Consider the following 20,959-nt stretch of genomic DNA (forward strand, 5'->3'; position numbering starts at 1 on the left):
TAAATATGTAAACCCTCAAACAAGAGAACCAACCAATATATTTCATAGAAATCGAAGAGACAACAGTCTACCTCTCAAAGAACTGAATATTGTAAAGATTGCTAATATGCATTGTTGGGGGTGGGGGAGAAGCCTACGCTTCCATATGCTACTGGAAGTGAAGATGACATTTAAAAAATTTGTCCAATATCCTTAAAAATGGCATCTTTCAACACATATCACGAGGAAATTAGTAGATAAAGACATCACACAAACATAAAGAATGTCTACTTTACTGACACAGGACTAATGAAAATTCAATGAAAAAATTCTGGTTTTGGAACAATATATAGAAGATGCCATTTAAAACATACACATAGCAGTGGGGACATTTAAATTCTGCTTTGTCCTTTTTGGAACTAACGTTCTTTTAATCGGCATACGATCTTTTAGTAAGAGCTAACAATAAATCACTACCTTTGGGAAAAGAACTATACCCAGGATGCTTTCAGAATAACAAAAAGAAAAGAAATAAACAAAGACAAGATGGTGGGCTGTAATGGCGAGGGAAAATTTCTTCAAAGAGCACTGACAGAAGGAGAAAATATAAGGAGAATATTCTTCATCAAACGTACTTCATTTTCCTGTGACTCATTTACCTTGATTTAGCCTCAAGCCCTTGATCCTCTTTAACTTGAAATGTAGAAGAAAAAAAAAAAAAAAAACCACATCAAACTGGGGCTGTAACATGATTTCTTGATTTCTTATTTGACAAGCTTAAAGACTATGACTTTTACGGGGACGTGAACTCACGTTTACCTGGGGGCAGGGGGCAATCAAATTCTAGCCCAGCAATTAGCACATAAAACCAGCCCAGGAAAGGTCAGCTGAGGATGGGTAACATGGGGCATAACACAGGCAGGGCCTTCCGTCAGGGGAGAAACATGTCACAGGTTATCTCGGGGCTCTCTGAGAAAGATCCCTCTTCCTGATCCTTCCGCCACAGCGCGCACTGTGCCCCATCTATCTGCTTCTATCCCTCTTCACTGCCAGGAGACAGGGTCAAGTCCGCATGATCTGCCCCACCTGGGCTACCCCAGCAGACCTTCTCTCTCAATCCCCCCAGGAGCTGTCCTTCCCTGACTCCACACTGTCAAGCGCTCCTCAGTGCTTTCTAGATAGCCCAGAGGACATAGCCTCTACAAACAAACATTCAGCCAGCAGATTACATCCTTAATTTTTTTTTTTTTTGCTTTACCTAGTGATGAAAAAATGATTAGCTGTCCATTTTTGAAATGTAGAATATTTCTCACAAAGTCCCATATTTTCCCCTCGCAAAAAAATTAAAGGAGGAGCTCACATGCTTGGGACACAAAATGTCATTGAATTGAATGCCAGTTGCCCCTTTTCAGTGGGGACAGGGTCCTTGGTGACAGGTGTCTTGCTCCCTCTCCTTCTCTCTATCTCCCTCTCTTACTCTCTTTCCCCTGCTCTGTTCTCCACCCCTCAGTTTGCTTCACTCATTACCTGTGTTGTCACTGCAGTCACAGAACCTACAAGCCTTACATGGTGTTGCTTGAGCCCTTCTCAACATAACCTAACCTACCTTCCCAGAATTATTTTCTATTTGCTTCCTTCATTTACTGGTCTATTCCCTGTGAACTCTCAATATGCTCTTCTCTTTTCTATTCCCTACACCCTGCCTTCATATCTTGAAGACAGCCCTTAAGTTTTACATATAAAATTTCTACTGGGTCTTCTGAATTTTCCATCTGCAAAAGTCAACCCTTCCTTTACATTGGGTCAGAAATGAGCATCTGTACCTTTCATTTGGAAACCACGGACCTGTGTGTGTGTGTTCTGATGTTCAGAAAGGGTTGAGCCCAAGAACTCTGTGTTCCCCAGAGAAGAGAGTACAATGCTCAACAAATTTCTGTTGACTGTTCCATATACAAATTGGGCAATCTGTTTCAGCCACACATCATCTGGGAAGTCGAGAGCAATCAAATCTAGAAAACACAATTTTCATGATGGATGGATTGACTGGACAGCTTCCATAAAGTCACTCAAGTGAGACCCAGTGAACAACTTCTTGGTAATACAAGAATTGCTTTGGTAATTGCCCAGGTCCATTTCAAATAAATGAGTGCTATGATTACAAAAGAGTTTTGCTTATTATGCCTTCCCATTGAATCTAAAAAATAAAAATCTTAGTTCTGGGACCAATTTGTAATCTTACATTTTCTCTAGTTCCCTCGCTTACTGAGGAAACATTCTCATGATTTGTGCTTTGAATGAAGACAGGTTCTTTTTTCTGGGAAACAGACATCAATTTTATCTTGTACAGATCAGCTGTAAGTCATTAGTAGTTCTGATTGGTATCTTGGTCATCATGCATTATCTATTGACTTTCACTAAACTTCTACTCTTTCATTCACCCCATAAATAAGATTTAAATATTTCTTATCTTGACCAATCATTGAATAGGTTCTCATGAGTCTCTGAATCCAGTAAAAGGAAATCTAGGTTGAGAGATAAGTGATTATCCTCGGTCATAGCAAGACGCAGCCCTAAAATGTAGTCCTCCCCTCGATGAGGAGTGTTTCCACTCCATTACATTGCCAAGAGAACTGTCTTTACATCAGGCCCTGGAGATTATTAAACCACTCATCCTAATTTTAACTAGGAATTATCTGAAATATCGAGTATTTGCATCAAATTTAATATGGTTCTACTTCAGAGATTAACAAACTAGAGCACAGAGATCAAATATGACTCACCACTCAATTTTGTAATTAAAGTTGTATTGGTACACAGCCATGCCTATTTGTGTATTGTCAATAGCTGCTTTACATAGGAATGTAGTGGGATTAGTTGACACAGAGACCATATGAATGTATAACCTAAAATATTTACTATATGACTTTTTACAGAAAAATTATGTAGAGGCCTGCCTTCTTAGTTAAATAAATAAATTTCAAATAATACCATGGGAAGATAAGCCCCCTTACAGACCATCAAGCCCTATCAAGTAGATAGATCAATGGATAGACACATAAACAGATGAGTGAATGAATGAATGAATGAGTGGGTGACTAAATGAACTCCTTTGAGGATTAACTTTGAATACTTGGTTCCGGAACAGTTGAGACTGGTGCCACCAAAGTCACAGAGCAGGAAATTGAATCCAGGAACTTGGAATTTTCTTGGGGTGGTTCTTCTAGTCTATAGGGTAACTTTGTTATTAGTTGCTTTTTTTGGAATTAAATGTAAAGACTGGCATCCTGACTCTTTTGTCTACTCATCTTTGGTTCTTTATAAACATTAATGGGAAAGTGTGATGCCATATGGCTTTGGGTTTGGTAAGTTCAATGACTTCAGGGCCCGTGCAGAGATGAGGCCACACATTCCTCCCTACAGAGTCTTTCCAGCAAGTCTCATTGCCTCTACTCTTCTAACATCTCTAATTCGTCTTTAATCTTCTCTCTTTCCAAATAGACATGGCCTTAGGCTACTTCCTTCTCCCATTAGAATTTCTGGAAGTGTTTGTTAGTGTGCCTTCCGTCTTACATGCCTCAAACCAGTTGTTTAAACTGTTATGAAAAGGAAGAATCTCAAGTATACACAGCTAAACATGCCTCTTCCTTGCTTACATGTCTTCTCTGGTCTCCCATGCTTCCAGGATAAAGTTCACATATCTAGTCCTGGTGGACAGACCCTTCATAACCTGTTTTCCTTCTTCATTCTACCCCATTCAGTAACTGCCCTTCCCCTTCACTCTCTGACATACCAAACTACACAGTCTCAGGAATCTCACTCAGAGCTGTTTTCTTTTCCTCTTGTTATATCACAGTGAGTAATTACAGTTTTATATGATGACTTAGTGAAGGCCAGTCTCTACCCTCCATGGTAAGTCTCACGGAGGTAGGGCCATGTCTACTTGAACCTAGTGTCTAATACATTATCTGGCCTTATATAAGTACTCTTAAATATTTTGTTACATAAATGAATAAAATATAAGTCAGTGTCAAGGTTCCATGTCTAAAAATATGTTAATTCCCTTGCTTGGGATTACTTCTTCTTTTTGCCTCTTCCCATTAAATCATTCAAGTCCTAGTTCTAGTGTTCTGGGCATATTCATTCCTTGCTTGCTTTCCATTTCTGTAAAAGAAACTTCCCAGGTTTATCATATCCCTTGATGTGACCAAAGCAAAACATGCTGGTCCCACCTATTCTCTTCACACATTTCTTTAATTACACTTATCACATTATATTCCATTGTTGGCTAGAATGTCTCTTTCTGATATGACACAATGACACACCAAAGAGCAGGGGCTGTATTTCATTCAATTTTGAATTCCCAGTACTGTACATAGCTTAGCACCTGACATAGAATAATTGCCTAATAAAAGTTGGTGAATAAATAATCATATAAATGAATAAGTTGGTGAATCAACAGGCGAATAAATCTGTGAATGAATTAGTGATCATGAGTTGGGCAGCAAACTTTTATGTACTCTCCCAACAGTACTTGGACCTCAAAAACTTCAGGTGTCCAGCCAAACTGGAGAACCTGGTCAGTGTTTGTATTTCTTATAGAGAAGGCACCAATACTATCTAGAATTCCCAATGGGGCTGCAAACACAGGTAGAGAATGGTCAAAATGTATTAGAGTCAGAGTCTTCTTCAAATACATATCTGAACATACTGTGATTTTCATCGTAGACTTTCAATCACCCCCCCCCAGTGTCCATAGGAAAATGTTCAACATTCTAACACTTTGTCATTTAAAATGGCTTCATATCAAACTTCCAACTATCTTTTAGTCTTTGATCTCTATTCCATCTTCCCACACACTTGTTGTTTCCATAAAGACCAACAAATCTACTAGAACTACTACCTTTCCTCATTTTAATTCATTTCTCTCCTTCAGTTGGCAGCCCTGGCCCATTTTCTCTAGATAAATTCCTGGTCATCCATGGACAACATCTAAACTACTACCTCCTCCCTGAAGCCTTCCTTGATTCTTCTACTCAAGATGAGCATTCTTTCTTTTCTATTGCACCAGTAAAGGGCAATGTATACATATTTCAGTGTCATACTCATTACAGTTGACTAAGGTCAACTGTTGTATAAGTTGGACAGTGCACTTACTGTCACCGCAAACCTTAGTTTCTTTTCTGAAAATGGGATCAATAATAGCACCAACCTCATGGGATTTTTGTGAGATAGAGATTATAGAACTTAATCCATTAGCAACATTATGCGTAGCACCTGGCAGGAAGTAATGTTCACTAAGATGGCCCTTCTACTCTTTCTCCACTTCCTTCTTCTCATTATTATATTCCTACAGTGTTCTCTGAAAACATGTGCTTCATGTCTGAATCTCATCCCCTCTGAAAACATCACCTATATTATTGGTCTGTCCAGACTAATATTTTATTTAAGAAAATCACAATCTTGATAAGAACATCAAGCTTTGTGGCATTTGATCTTTTGTAATTCCATTTTCATCTTCTCAGCAGCATGGTAGCCTGGAAAACCAACTTACAAATACAGAAGCTATAAACATCGGCAGCTTAGAAACCACTGGAGGATCTGAAATGAACTTGGAGGTTTCTAAAAGGCTTATCCCCCAAAAGTTGTCATAATTTGACTATCTGGCAATTATCATATTGAAAACTCAAGTATTCTTAGGGCTTATGTTTCTTTGACATCACTTACAGCTAGCTCATTGTTGTCTTAAGAGCCCTACCCATAGGTATTTTTTTAAAAACAATCAGTTAAAATTGTATAACATTGTAAATGCCTGAGAAGGCCTTACTGGTATATTTAACAAGAGAATGCCTAAGAAGCTTAAGAGGAAAGACGAGCAATAAAATATAGACAGGGGACTTTGTAAAGCGCTGACATACTATTCCTAAGGGAAGCCAGGCATTGGATTTACTAGACAATGACTTCATTGCAACACCTTAGTTGTTCATTGATTGCTTTTTCATATGTGCCTTGACCGTGGGCCTTCAGCAGACTGAGTAACCCCTTGCTTGAGCCAGTAACCTTGAGTCCAAGCTGATGAGCTTTGCTCAAACCAGATGAGCCTGCGCTCAAGCTGGCAACCTCGGCGTCTCAAACCTGGGTCCTCCACATCCCAGTCCGATGCTCTATCCACTGCTCTATCCACTGGTCAGGCTAGACAATGACTTCAAATCAGCTATTTTAGACATATTCAAAAAGCTAAAGAAAAATGTGTTACAAGAATTAAATGAAAGTATGAGAACAGCATTTCACCAACTATATAATGGTAATAAAGAGATATATTGTTACAAAGAATTCTGAAACTGAAAAAAAAGTACGTAAAATAAAAAATTCACTTTAGGTGCCAAACAGCATATTTAAAGTGGAAGAAAAAAATCACTGAAATAGAAGATAGGTAAATTAAAGTTTAGTCTGAGGGAAAGAAAGAAAAAGGGATAAGGAAAGAATGAATAGAGCCTGGCATAATGGGAGAAGCAGAGAAAAGGAGAGAAAAAGCATAAAAAAAAAATAATTAAAAAAATAATGGACCAAAATTTCCCAGATTTGATTTTAAAATATGAATGTACATGTTTATAAAGCTTAATGAACTCTAAGAAGGATAAATTCAAAGGGATTCACACCTATGGATATCACAGTCAAATTGTTGAAAGTGAAAAAGAGAATCCTGGGATCAGCAAAAAGAATAGGACTCATCACCTGTAGAGGAGCCTCAACATGAGTAGCAGCTGATTTCTCATCAAAATCTATAAACATCAGAGTGCAGTAAAATGACATACTGAAAACACTGAAATAAAAACAACCCCAACCAAGAATTTTATATACAGCCCAGGTATGTTTTCACAATGAAGAAGAAATTCTGACATCCCCAGGAGGCACAAAATCTGAGAGCATTTATTACTAGTAGAACTGCCCTACAACACATAGTAAAACAATCCTTCAGACTAAAATGTAAGCACACTAGACAGGAAGTTGAAACCTCATGAAGAAATAATGAGCACTGGTAAAGGTAAGTGCATAAGTCAATATGAAAGCTAGGACAAATGTATTTTTGTTGATAACTCTTTTCTTCCTATCTGACCTATAAGAAAACTAAATAAATCAATAATTATAAAATTATGCTGTTAAGCTTATAGAAAGGACGGAGGAGGAAATGATGGAAATTTTTCAGTACAACTGAAATTTAGTTGGTACTAAGTCAAAGTTGAAGGTAATATGTTAACTGCATCAGGGCAGCCACTAATAAAATAACTAGAGTATATATGGTAAATAGGTAAATAAATTAAAAATAAATAAAATAAAGAATTAAAATGGTATTACTAAAAAATACCTATTTAACACAATAGGAAATATTAATGGAGAAATACAAGGGGAAAAGACAGAAGACATATAGGAAACAAATAGTAAAATGGCAAGCAATTACAATAATTACATTAAATTTAAATTGACCTAACATGCCATTGAAATATAGAAATTGGCAAAAATAAATCTGAAAAAAAAACTTTACCTACCTTTATGTTGTCACCAAGAGACACTTTGAATTCAGATGCGAGTTAAAAGCCAAAAGATTATAAAAGATATAACATGCAGATAGGACTCAAAAGAGCAGGAGTGACTACACTAAAATGCTTTAAAACAAAATTGTTTTTAGAATCAAAAATAGACATTTTAAAATGCTGAAATGTCAATATAGGAGGATGACTTCACTATAATAACATGATCTTTTAAACCATGTAGACCAAACAGAAATCTATAGAACAGGATTCCCAATAATAACAAAATACACATTATTCTAAAGAGCACACAGGATATTCTTCAGGTTAATCATATCAGGCCATAAAGCAAATTTTAATAAATATTAAAGCAATGAAACTATACTTAGAATGCACATATGTTCTTTGACTAATATCTATTGAAATTACAAATGAGTAACAGAAGGAAATTTTGCAAACTCACTAATGCATGAGAATTAGAAAACAAACTTCTAAATAACCAATGTGTCAATGAAAAAATATTACAGAATAAATTAACATTTTCAGGTGAATAAAAATGAAAACAGAACTTACTGAAATTCATGCAATGTTGTCAGAGCAGTGCTAACAGGGAACATTCTAGCTATAAATGTCTATAATAAAAATAGGAAAAACACTTCAATTAATAACCCAATCCTTCACCTGAAGTGAAAAGAAAATTAAACTAAGTACAAAGCAAGCAGAAAGAAGAAAATAACATAAGCCAAGGAGGAAAGAAATGAAGCAGAAAAAAAATAGACTAAGAAAACCTAGTTATTTAAAAAAAAATAATTGATAAAATTGACCAAATTTTAGCTAGACTGACCTATAGGCTGAAGGAGAGAGAAGGAAAGAGGACATATTTTACTAAAATCAGAAATTAAACAAGGAGATATCACAATTGACTTTTCAGAAATTATAAAAAATTGTAATACTATAGATGTTGTATGTCAGAAAATTACATAATGTAAATGAAAAGAATAATTTTCTAGAAAGAAACTACTGAAATGAATTAAGAAACAGAAAATATAAAGTAATCAAATAATAAACTAATAAAAGCCAAAAAAGTTACTAAACAAATAAAGTATTTAAATCAATAAACAAAAACCAGCCTACAAAATCCAGGACCATGTGGTTTTATGAACAAATCCTACCAAACATGTAAAGAAGAATTCACATAAATCTTACAGAAATTTTTCCAAACCTTAGCAGAGGATTGAGAATTTTTAAAGTCATTCCTTGAGACAGTATTACTCTAATACCCAAACGAAGAATAGACAAAAAAGAAAACTATGGACCAATATTTCTCATGAATATAGATGTACAAATCCTCAATATATATAATACTATCAAACTAATTCCAAAAACATATAGAGAAGATTATATGGTATAGCTAAGTGGGATTTACCTTGGGAATACAAGGTTGCTTTAACATTCCAATGTTAATCAATGTAATACAACACATTAATAGAATAAGAGACAATAGAATCACATGATCATCTCAATTATGCAGAAACAAAATTTGACAAAATTCAACTTCCTTTCATGACAAAACAAAACAAAAACCTCAACAATCTAGGAATAGAAGGCAGCTTCCTGAGCATGATAAAGGGTATTGTTGTGGGTTGGATGGTAGTACCCCGAAAGATATATTTACACCCTAACCACATTTTACAATACCTTATATGTACATTTTACCTTATATGGCAAAAGAATGAATGTTATCTTATTTTGCAAATATGTAATTATGCTAAGGATGTTGAGAGTAGAAGTGAATCCTTGATTATTCGTGTTGGCCCTAATACAATAACATGTCTCCTTAAAAGATATAGACACATAGTAGGGAAGGTGGTGTGAAGACAGAAGCAGAGATTACAGTGATGTGGCCACAAGCCAAGGGGTACTAGAGCAATTACCAGAGGCTGGAAAAGGCAAGGAATAGATTTTCCATTTAAGCCCCCCATGGAAGAGCAGCTCTACCAGATTCTAAACTTTTAGCATACCAATCTGTGAGAAAATATTCTTCTATTATTCAAAGCCACCAAGTTGGTGTTAACAAACACAGGCAGCTACAAAAATCCCACAGTTAAAATCATATTTAATGATGAAAGATTAAGAACTCACCATTAGGATTGGGAATAAGACAGGAATATCCACTCTTGCCACTTCAATTCACATTGTAATGGAGATTCTAGACAGGGAGTTTTTTGGGGGGAGGGTAAGAAATAATAAAATCTAGATTAGGAAACAGAAGTACAACTATATCTCTATTTGCAGATGACATGATTTTGTATATAGAAAATTTTAAGGAATCAACAAAATGTATTAGTTCTAATACACATGCTAAGCAAAGTTTTAGAATACAATGAGGACATTAAAAATCAATTGTATTTCTTTCTTTTTTTTTTTTTTTTGCTCTTTAATTTTTAAGCTGGAAACGGGGAGAGACAGTCAGACAGACTCCCACATGCGCCCGACCGGGATCGACCCGGCACGCCCACTAGGGGGTGACGCTCTGCCCACCAGGGGGCGATGCTCTGCCCCTCCAGGGCATCACTCTGTTGCGACCAGAGCCACTCTAGAGCCTGCGGCAGTGGCCAAGGAGCCATCCCCAGTGCCCGGGCCATCTTTGCTCCAATGGAGCCTCGGCTGCGGGAGGGGAAGAGAGAGACAGAGAAGAAGGAGAGGGGGAGGGGTGGAGAAGCAAATGGGCGCTTCTCCTGTGTGCCCTGGCCGGGAATCGAACCCGGGACCTCTGCACGCCAGGCCAACGCTCCACCACTGAGCCAACCGGCCAGGGCCTCAATTGTATTTCTATACAATAACAATGTACAATCTGAAATGAAACTAAGACATTAATTCCATTTATAATGGCAACCAAAAAATATAATATACAATATTCAAGAATAAAATGAACAAAGGAAATCTAAGACTTTTACACTGAAACTATGGAACATCACTGTATAAAATATAAAACTGCTAGGCTTTTTGCATAAATTGACAAGCTGATTATAAAACAAATATGGAAATGCAATGAACCCTAAATAATCCAAATTTACTAAAAAAAAACTGTGACCAAGAGAGTGTGATACTGGCATAAGAAATAACATATAGATCAGAGGGATAGAATTGAAAATTCAGAAATATTCCGGTCAATTTTTGACAAGAATGTCAAAATAAATCAAAGGTAAAAGAATAGTTTTTTCTACCGATGATGCTGGCCCAACTGGATAACAGATGGGAGGAAAAAAAAGTCGGGTTCCTTCCTCATCCCATACACAAAAACTAACAAAATAAATCACAGACTGACATGTAAGTGCTGAAACTATGAAACAGAAGACAGTATAGGCAAATCTTCATAGTACTGGATTAGCCGCTTCTTAGCTCTAACACTAATAATACAAGCAACAACAACAAATAAAATATAAATTGGGCTTTACCAAAGTCGTTGGCCAGATAGCTCCCTTGGTTAGAGCATCTTCCTGAAGCAAAGAAGTTGCCAGTTCAATCCCTAGTCAGGGCACATACAGGAGCAGATAGAGGTTCCTATCTCTCTTTCCCATTCTCTCTTCCTCGCTGTCTAAAATCAACACAATAAACATTTAAAAATATTTTTAAAAAGGTTTTATTATTGCTTCAAAGAATATTGATAAAGTAAAAAAAACCCACACAGATAAAAAAACCTAACTTAAAAATAAATGAAGTATTTCAACAGACATTTGATTCAAAAACATACAATGTTCAGAAAGCACACAAAAAGATGTTCAGTGTCATAAGTCATTAAGGAAATATCAAAACCACAGTGTGATAACATTTCACATTCACTGAAGAGGCTATAAAATGACAAAAGGAAAATAAGAAGTGTTGATGACTTTTTGGAGGATTTAGAACCTTCATTCATTTCTGGTGAGAACGTAACATAGTGCAGCCCTTTGGAAAACAATTGGGCACGCCTCAAAAAAAAAAAAAATTAAAAAGTTACCATATGCAATTTCATTTCCTGGTAGATACCCACCTAAAACCCAAACAGTTATATTCGCACCAGCATTATACATAACAGCCAAAAAGTGGAAATAAGCCAAATTTCTGTCAGCTGAGCAATAAACAAAAGGTGGTATAAAGTCAAATATTATTCTGTTACATGAAGGAAGGAAACACTAACATATGCTACAAAATAGATGAACCTTGAACATACTAGTGAAAACATCTAGACACAAAAGGCCACATAATTTATGATTCCATTTATATAAAATGTCCAGAATAGACAAGTCACAGATTTGTGGTTATCAGGAGGAGGGGTAGAGAAGACAGAATAAAAAGTGACCACTAATGGGTAAGGGTTGCTTTACTGAGGTGACGAAAGCAGTTTGAATATAGATGGTGATGGATACACATCTCTATTTTAAAAACCACTGAATGGTATACTTTTGACAAGTGAACATAAGGTATATAAATTACATCTCAATTAAGATGTTATTTAAGAAAAGAGTAAGAAGTGGAATAGCTAGATCATGTGGGAGTTCTTTTCTAAGTGGGGGTAGAGGAAGGGGAAAATGCATAAAGGGGGTTAACCGTATGATGATGGATGGAAACTAGATTTTCCGGGGTGTGCACAATGTAGTATAGAGATGTTGATATATAATAACATACACCTAAAACTTACATAATGTTACAAACCAATGTTACTTCAGTAAAAAGAAGAAAAAAAGATCAACATCCTCTCAAGAACATACAGCTGGTAGTAAAGATTCACCTTGGATTTGAAATAAGTTCATATCACTCAAAATCCTGTGACTATTATGCCATAGTACTTCCTAGGTTTGTTCACTGTACTGAGGAGAGTCGGGTAGGATACAGGATTCAGTGTGATCGTTCTATACTATGCTTTCAGACTCCATGCACTTCGAAAGAAAATGGTGCTTTACGCAGAAAAGGAGCTTCAGAGAATTGTAAGCGAAGCTCAGAAATTCAAGGTGATGAGTCCCCAAAACACAAAGCAGAAGAGAGAGGCTAGGATCACCCAAGGGTCCGCTTTCCTTCTGAGAAGTCAAGAAACTTCGACACGGAGACCACAGTCAGGCTTGGTGGTGGAAATTAGAGTTCAGAAAACCAACAAAGAGCTGTAAGATGCTCTATTAAAGTGTAGAAGGTCAAGTTATGCCCTCCCATTATCTGATGACAAGGAAGAAAAGAAAAGTAAAGCTTTAAGTTGAAAGCCAGGTGACGGGGGACAAAGTATGTGAGCGTTTCCTGGTTGCTCTCTTAAATTGGAGCTTTTTCACTGAAAGAGTGAGAACACGGGCCATTGTGGATTTTTCTAAAGGTAGGTGAGATGTTTGACAGCTCAGGGTAGAAAGAATAAGAGGCGCTGGGAACTAGCAATTACTGCTATTTGGAGACAAAGGCGCGTGTGTGTGCACGCACATATGTGTGTGCCCGCCATTCTCTGGTTTCAGTTCATTATTTAATTTCTTCCTTCCTGCCCACGGAGGAGGCCCGTTCTCCTGTGAAATTGGCAAAGGGAAGTTAGAAAACTGAAAAGACCTCAAAGTTCACTGTTGGGTGGAAATTTACCAACTGCATAGAAGATCTAGTTTCCAAAGTGAAAAATTATTTATTTTTCCAAAAGCAGTCTTTGTGTTTTAGGTGTATTTTTGGGATTTTTTTCTCCCTCAAGCCTGTATTTCTTCCTCTGCCCATGGTGTCCCATATAGTTGATTGCTGCAGCTCTACAGGTTTTAAACCAGGGGTCCCCAAACTTTTTACACAGGGGGCCAGTTCACTGTCCCTCAGACCATTGAAGGGCCAGACTATAAAAAACAACTATGAACAAATCCCTATACACACTGCACATATCTTATTTTAAAGTAAAAAAACAAAACGAAAACAAATACAATATTTAAAATAAAGAACAAGTAAATTTAAATCAACAAACTGACCAGTATTTCAATGGGAACTATGGGCCTGCTTTTGGCTAATGAGATGGTCAATGTCAGGTTCCATACTTGTCACTGCTAGCCATAACAAGAGATATGACCCGCTTCCGGAGCCGTGAAGTGTGCCTCCCCTGTCACCGGAAGCAGTACTGTACATGAGCGACCTTGCGCTTTGCCACGCCGCCACATACAGTACTCCAGGAGTACTCCTGTGCTCCTCTCACTGACCACCAATGAAAGAGATGCCCCTTCTGGAAGTGGGGCGGGGCCAGATAAATGGCCTCAGGGGGCCTCATGTGGCCCTCCGGCCATAGTTTGGGGACCCCTGTTTTAAACTATAAACCAGCTGCTTGTTGTAGATGTACTGTGGGTGGAGTTATGTTCAGAACATGATCATGAACCAGAGAAAAAGAGGAGAAAAAGTCAAAGAGAAGCATGGGCAAACACCACTAAAGTGAAACCAGTTTCCTCATAAGAAAACACTTCACCTTGAGATTTTTACACTGAATTTAGGTACGAACATACTGTGCCTGCCATTGTAGTCACATGGATGTGAGAGTGATGCTACTAGGAGATGGTATGAAACTCTCCTCAGTCCCTGAGTCTTGAAGCATGGAGCTAGAATTCTATTTTTTATCACTTATTGGCTGTGTGATCTTAGGAGTGTTTCTTAAACTCCCCAAGGCTTAGTTTTCTCAAATACAAAGTGACGATAATAATACTCTACCATCCTGTAAGAATCTGTGAAATTTTCCCTGGCCAGGTAGCTCAGTTGGTTAGAGCATCACCTCAATATGCCAAGGTTGTTGGTTTGATCCCCCATCAGGGCACATACAAGAATCAACCAATGAATGCAAAGTAAGTAGAACAACAGATTAATGTTTCTCCTCCACCTCTACACTTGCTCTCTCAAAAAAACCAAACAATAAAAAGATAGAATTTGTGAAATTTAGAGCATGCATACATATATATAAATTCATATATATAAATTCATATATATACATATATATGGGCATATATGTATGTATACACACACCCACACATGTCAAGGGTAGAAACACAGAGGTCTTTATATATAAATAAATCACATCCATTACCATTCTAATTTCATGGGATTCACAACTTTAAAAATTATAGAACACTTTCTATGAAAATATTTAAGATACAAAAGATAAGCTAGGATAGTGTGGTTAAAATATGGTGAGAGATAACATAAAAAGCCAGGAGCCCCTTTATTGTGCCTCATAGAACCTTGTCCAGTGTAGCCCCTGGAGAGTTGGAAAACCACACATCATCACAACTCCAGGCTCTCTTTTCAACTGAGAAACCCAGGAACGAAAGAAAGAAATAAACTTTCTCAATGTTATACAGTCTACTTGTTGGCAAAGCTTTTAATAAAACCCAGTTCTCATGACTCAGAGCCCAGAACCTTTCCCCTGCACTGTAAGCCTTCTCAAATCCGTTTCCCATTTATTTTTATTGGTAAAAGAGGCACAGAAGTAATAGGTTAGAAGAGAAAGTCTAAACTTATTTTAGAAATAGATGGTTGGACATTGATACCCAAAAAACATAGGAGATATATATATCCAGACACAGTGAGAGAGGAGGTAGGGAAGCTAAAAAGATGGAAGAAATGAATCTATATTGCCATTGAGGTAAATGTACATTAAGGACAAAAGCTATTCCACTGTGCCGAGCACAGGGAACACATAGTTCTAATGATAACTGTAGTCACTAGGAGTCATTCAAAAATTGTGTGATAAATTATGTATAAAAAGTCAGGGAAGTCTAAAGTGTATTATATGGGATTTATACCCCAAATGGGTAACATTGAACAAAGAATATGGTTTTGACTTTAGAGGCTAAGCTTCAGTAATCTGAAAAATGAACTTTTTATCAAACACCGCATGCCTCAATGAAGTTAATTCTTTAGGGAGGTTTATCTGTTTGTGCAGTGTATTTATCAATAAGTTTGTAATTTTCACTGTTTGGAAAGATAAAAGTTGATGCAAAGCAGATACACATAGTTAGAGAAAAAAAAGTATTTTTTAAAGGATGGGTGGGGAGAGAAAGGGCTTTCATTACTTCTCATAACTGCTAGGTGTTTATGTATTAATAGTATCTTCTGCCATCTAATGACCTTCCCTGTCCCCTCATTATCTACCCAAACAAAATATTATCTCCTCTGTGGGACAGTCTGTCTAACTACTCCTAGCCCACACTGACCTAACTTTTTCTGTTTTATTCATGCAGCTTCAGAGGGCCTTATAACATTCCTTGAATTACTTGTCTTATACTTTATAAATTGTTTATTTATAATATCCCACACACATGTGTCTTACATATATGTTTAAATTAAAAATGGTTTAAATATTGATTTAATGTTGGCTCTTTTATTACATCAACCAGAACACAAAATGCTCAGCAATAAATGAATAAATGTATGAACAAATAGATGATAAATACATTTAGGAGCAGTGTTGAAAATCCTGAGTGACAATACCCCAAACCTAGTGAATACTTTAAAAATGTTTATATGTGAATTAAATTAAATTTACAAATTTCAACCATGAGATACTGGCTGATTCAAGGAGGTCTCCGTATGGTGTAATGGAGAAAAAATATAATGGAACTGGCCGGATAGCTCTGTCGGTTAGAGCTTCGCTCTAAAGCACAGAGGCTGCCGGTTCGATCCCTGATCAGGACACACACAGGAACTGACCAAATGAGCCACTGACTCAATTTGAAGCAGATCACATCACATCTAGGCCGAAGTTTCTCCACAAATTAAGTAAGCAGACTGAATTAGAACCTCTGAGGCCACTTCTAATTTTGACAATGTTTGATTTATGACAGGATGGGAACTGAGGAGGAAAAGACCAAGCATTCTCCAGCCATGTAGAGAGAGAACCCAGTTTTTTGGTTTTACTCAGAATCTATTGGTTCTTAACCTTGATAGCTCTTTAGAGTCACCCATGGAAAACCCACAAACACGGGGGTACAGTTTGAGCTCACCATGGTTGTAGTCCACGTGTCGCCCACATTTTGAAAACTACCAGTGCTCTACTCTAATCTCAGTCAAGTCAGGACTCTTACCTGCATTTTCTTGTACGTAGCACAAAGACTAGCATAGGAAGATCGGCAATAGATTTCTCTGTAGTATTACAACACATGAATGGACACAAAACCTGCCATCACACCCACTGGACAAAAGCATATAATTTGGTGGCAGAAAGACCGGGTCTGACAAGAGAGAAATACCCGGTTGCCTGTGCACAGGAAGAGCAAGAAGAAAGAAATAGTCTTATACAATATTAAAACCCAGTAATTAAGATTATATTAGCACATGAATAAATAAATACCCGGAGAAGAGTATAAAATCCAGAATTACCCCCTCACACATTTAGAAGCTGAGTATACGCTCAAGGAGGCATTTCTAATGAATGGGCTCTAGATGTACGCTTCAGTAAATGATACTAAGGAAAGGTGTGTAATATGTGAAACGGGCAGGTCACATGGTAAGAGACAGGCAGTGGAGGTAGAATAGCCCTGGATGGCCATTGCATGTTCCTGGAGTCTGGGGAGAGGTACTGATGCCAGAAAGAGGTTACTCTTTGGGCGACTCTGTGGGTTTGTCAATGATGGTCTAAAATGAGTTGCAGGAAGTACCAGTGGACCTTGCCACCCTAACCAGACAGAACATTCTCATGTACAATGCTCTCTCTGCTACATGCTGTCCCTCTGCTGGGACTGCTCTTTATCTAGATAGTTTATACTTACCCTGCAGTTACCAGCTCAAAAGCCCTTCCACCCCAGAAGTCATCTCTGAGCCACGGCAGCACTAGGACCCCTTGACATATGGTCTCAGAGAACCAAACTACCTCCCTGTAGAACACTACTCAGTTTGTAAATACATAGGCATGTGTATAATTATTTGACCCCGTCTATCTTCTGCTGGGAAAGTAGGCTTTCAAATTATGAAACCAAAGACCATCTCTCTCGTGCTCATGATCACAATAGCTTATAATAGTTTCTCTATAAATATCTATCGACTAAATGGCTAGAACTCATGATCCAAGATTCCTAGAGGCGTACTTTGTCCATATTGCTAACCATATGTCTTAGACTTACTTAATCACCGTGGCGTTTTCTGTGTAAGATTCTATTCATGTTTTCAGAAGTGGTCGTTCCCAGAGCACACTTTTGGAAGGACAGGGGTGTGAAATCAGCACGGATCTAGGTATCTGCAGACCTAGATCCTTTTCCAAAACGGTTAGTTCCTCTCTGCTGCACCTAGGGAAGTCTCAGACCCTCCCTGGCCCTCAGGGCTCTCACCTGCCAACAATCCTCCTTCTTCCAACTCTACTTTGTCATAGAGTGAAAAACAAACAGGTAGCTGGTCCAATTTGGGAAAAAGAAACTGAGGTCCAAAAAAAGAATACAGGATTCAGGCTCTGGGTGGCAGAATGACTGCTTTTAGGATTAAGACCCAAATCTTAGGCTTCTCCTTGGTCATCTGGTCTCATCTCTCACTGCTGTCCTAACTTGGTAAATTCCACCTTTTAGTCCCCCTGACGTGGTCCTTCTCACCCTTTTTAGAAGCATCGAGAATAATATTATTTGTAAGACACAGTGAGGGGAGTATATACAGGAACTCTTGTGTCCAGGATGAGGCCTTGTATTTTTTATATCTATGAAAATATAAATGTCCTCCAGTTTATAACTTCTCTCCCTCCTATGCAGCATCTGTGTAGTTCCTTTGGAATGTGTCGATTGCGCCCGTCTGTTCCCAGCATTCTCCAGATTACTGTCCCTTTCAAACCTGCTTTGTCCCATTACCTTGGAGATTCTGATTTCTCCTTCCGCTACTGCACTTCAGTCATTCACGTTTAGCTTAAGCGGCAGCTGGTGGCTGGCTGAGTAACTCTGCAAAGAGAAGCATTATTATTTTAATAAGTGCATTTGGTTTCTTAATCTAAATGGGGATCCCTCGAGCACCACAGCAGGGCCAGTAGATCAAATATTTTGTACCAGGTCCAATCTGCCAATGCTTTAAGGAACATTTCATTCAGGCCTCTCTGTACCCATGCTGAGACCAGGCACCGCAAGAGGTGCATTAATGAAATGGAGTTAGTGTACAGCTCTGTGAGCTTTCGTCCTCAAAGCTGCGGCCTCCCCAAGGTTAGGAAGGCACCTGAGGGCAAACCCACTGAGTCAGCAGGGAGATGGATTGGGGGCGAGGGCACTGCAGAGGGGAAGATCGATGCCAACCCAGTTCGGAACACACAGCAGGAACGTCAAGACTACTGAAGGGATTAACATAACAAACAAAACAGAAACCGGAGAGACAGACAATAATAGTATGATACCAGAGTTAGAAAGGGGGTGGGGCAGGTAGAAAAGGATCAAGGGGAGATCAGTGGCGATGGAAGGAGACTTGACTTGGGGATGGCAATATAATATACAGATAATATATTATAGAATTGCATGACTGAAACCTATATAATTTTATTAACCAATGTCACCTCAATAAATTCTGTAACAATGAACAACAACAACAAAAAAGGACTACTGTAGCAAAGCAGAGAGCAGGGATCCAAGCCAGATGCCTCACAGCTGGAAGAGAAAGCTCTGTTCACTGCTCCGATGCCATAGATCAAATGCCACACAGGAGTGCAAATGCACCAGCCCCTGGATATTAAGATGTGCCCTTGCTCTACCACTGATCGTGTACTCGGCAGTCTCCAAGGAAAGCCCTCTGCTCTTTAATGAATTAGAAAGAAGGTCCTTCAAATATCTCACCTGAAGCAAAGCCTCTTTAGAGCTCAAAAAACCCTCAACCCTGTAGTAACCATATGGCCCCATCTATGTGACCCCTCCTCACACACACAGACCCCATCCTAGAGAGGACTTTGCAGATTTCAGAGCACAAGCTGCTCCAAGATCCATTCTCAGTGACTCTCCCTCAGTAGCAGAGGTCGGCAAACTTGTTCTGCAAAACATCAGTGAGTAAATATGCTAAGCTTTTGCAGGCCATACTCTCTCTGTTGCAATGACTCAGCTCCGCCATTGCAGGCTAAAAGCAGCCACAGGCAACATGGAAATGAATGAGTACGTCTGTGCTCTGATAAAACTTTCTTTGCAAAGGCAGGCAGTGATCTGAATTTGACCCAGGGGATGCAGTTTGCTAACCCCTGCTCTATAGCAGAACCAGGGGCACACGTCAATACTCCCCTCTTCTCACTTGTTTGTACCTCATGCTCCAGAAAGAAAGATCCCCGAGGTCCCCAAACTCATGCCCGAGTTCCTCACTCCCCCAGGGCACACCTCACCTTCCTCCCCAGTCAAACTTCATCGCACCAAATTCTTGGACTTGAGTCACTCAGTGCTCTCATTTCAGGATGGCAGATAACAGACAAAGGAGCTCAGGGGAGAAGAGCCCTGCAGACTCACCAGCAGATTACCAGTGTTTTGAGTAGTTTTGCAATGATTTCTACTGAGGAAATTGGACTCGGGAGTCTTGCTTCTCAGCTTTATGTCCCATTATAGGAGGGGTTAATGACAAAGACAATGTGATCGCAATTGAGGGAATTGCTGTCAGCCTTTACTGATTAAAGCATGTAAATTAAAGACACACAACAAAAAACAGAGGAAGGTGGCAATGCCTTGGACCAGAAGGCCAGAGGCCCAGGGATGGGGATAACTAATGGTCTGATGTCTTCAATTAGTGATTTTCCCCACTATTAGACTAGGACATCATTCTCTCTGACACATATTGTCATCACTCTGAATGGAACACTTTAAACTCTCTCCCTACCCCCCACCCCGAAAGCTGTCAGTCTGTTCTCCATATCCATGAGTGTTTCTATCTTGTTTGCTAAGTTTATTTTGTTCATTAGATTCCACAGATAAGTGAAAGCATATGGTACTTGGGTGAAAAAGGTAAAGGAATTAAGCAAAGAAAACTCAGACAAGGACAGCAGCATGGTGATTCAAAGGGGCGAGTAGGGAGAGGTTGAAGAGGGCAAAGGGGGTAAAAATGGTGATGGAAGGAGACTTGACTTGGGGTGGTGAGCACACAATGCAATATCCAGATGGTGTGTTATAGAATTGTATATCTGAAACCTATAAAATTTTATTAACCAGTGCCCCCCATATACTCAATAAAAATAAAAGAACAGATTGACAGCAACAATAGCAACAACAAAGACTCTCCCTAAGCTGTAGATAAAACCCAAATTCCTTGCTCACCTCTCCAGCCTCACCTCTCACCACTTGTCCCCTCCTATTCTGCCCTGTGGCCATGGATGTAAGACATGACTCCCCTACTCGAAAACCTACATATAGCTTTTCTCTCCCAGTAGATCAGTAATTATTTCCCACCCCTAACCTCCTTATTTCCTAATCTTGCTTATCGTTCTAGAGCCTATTTGGACATGTCTTGTATTATACCTTTTTTAAACTTCTAAGACTGGATTAGATATTTCTTTTTCACAATCT

This window comes from Saccopteryx bilineata, chromosome 4 (assembly GCF_036850765.1).
Source record: "Saccopteryx bilineata isolate mSacBil1 chromosome 4, mSacBil1_pri_phased_curated, whole genome shotgun sequence".
NCBI lineage: Eukaryota > Metazoa > Chordata > Mammalia > Chiroptera > Emballonuridae > Saccopteryx > Saccopteryx bilineata.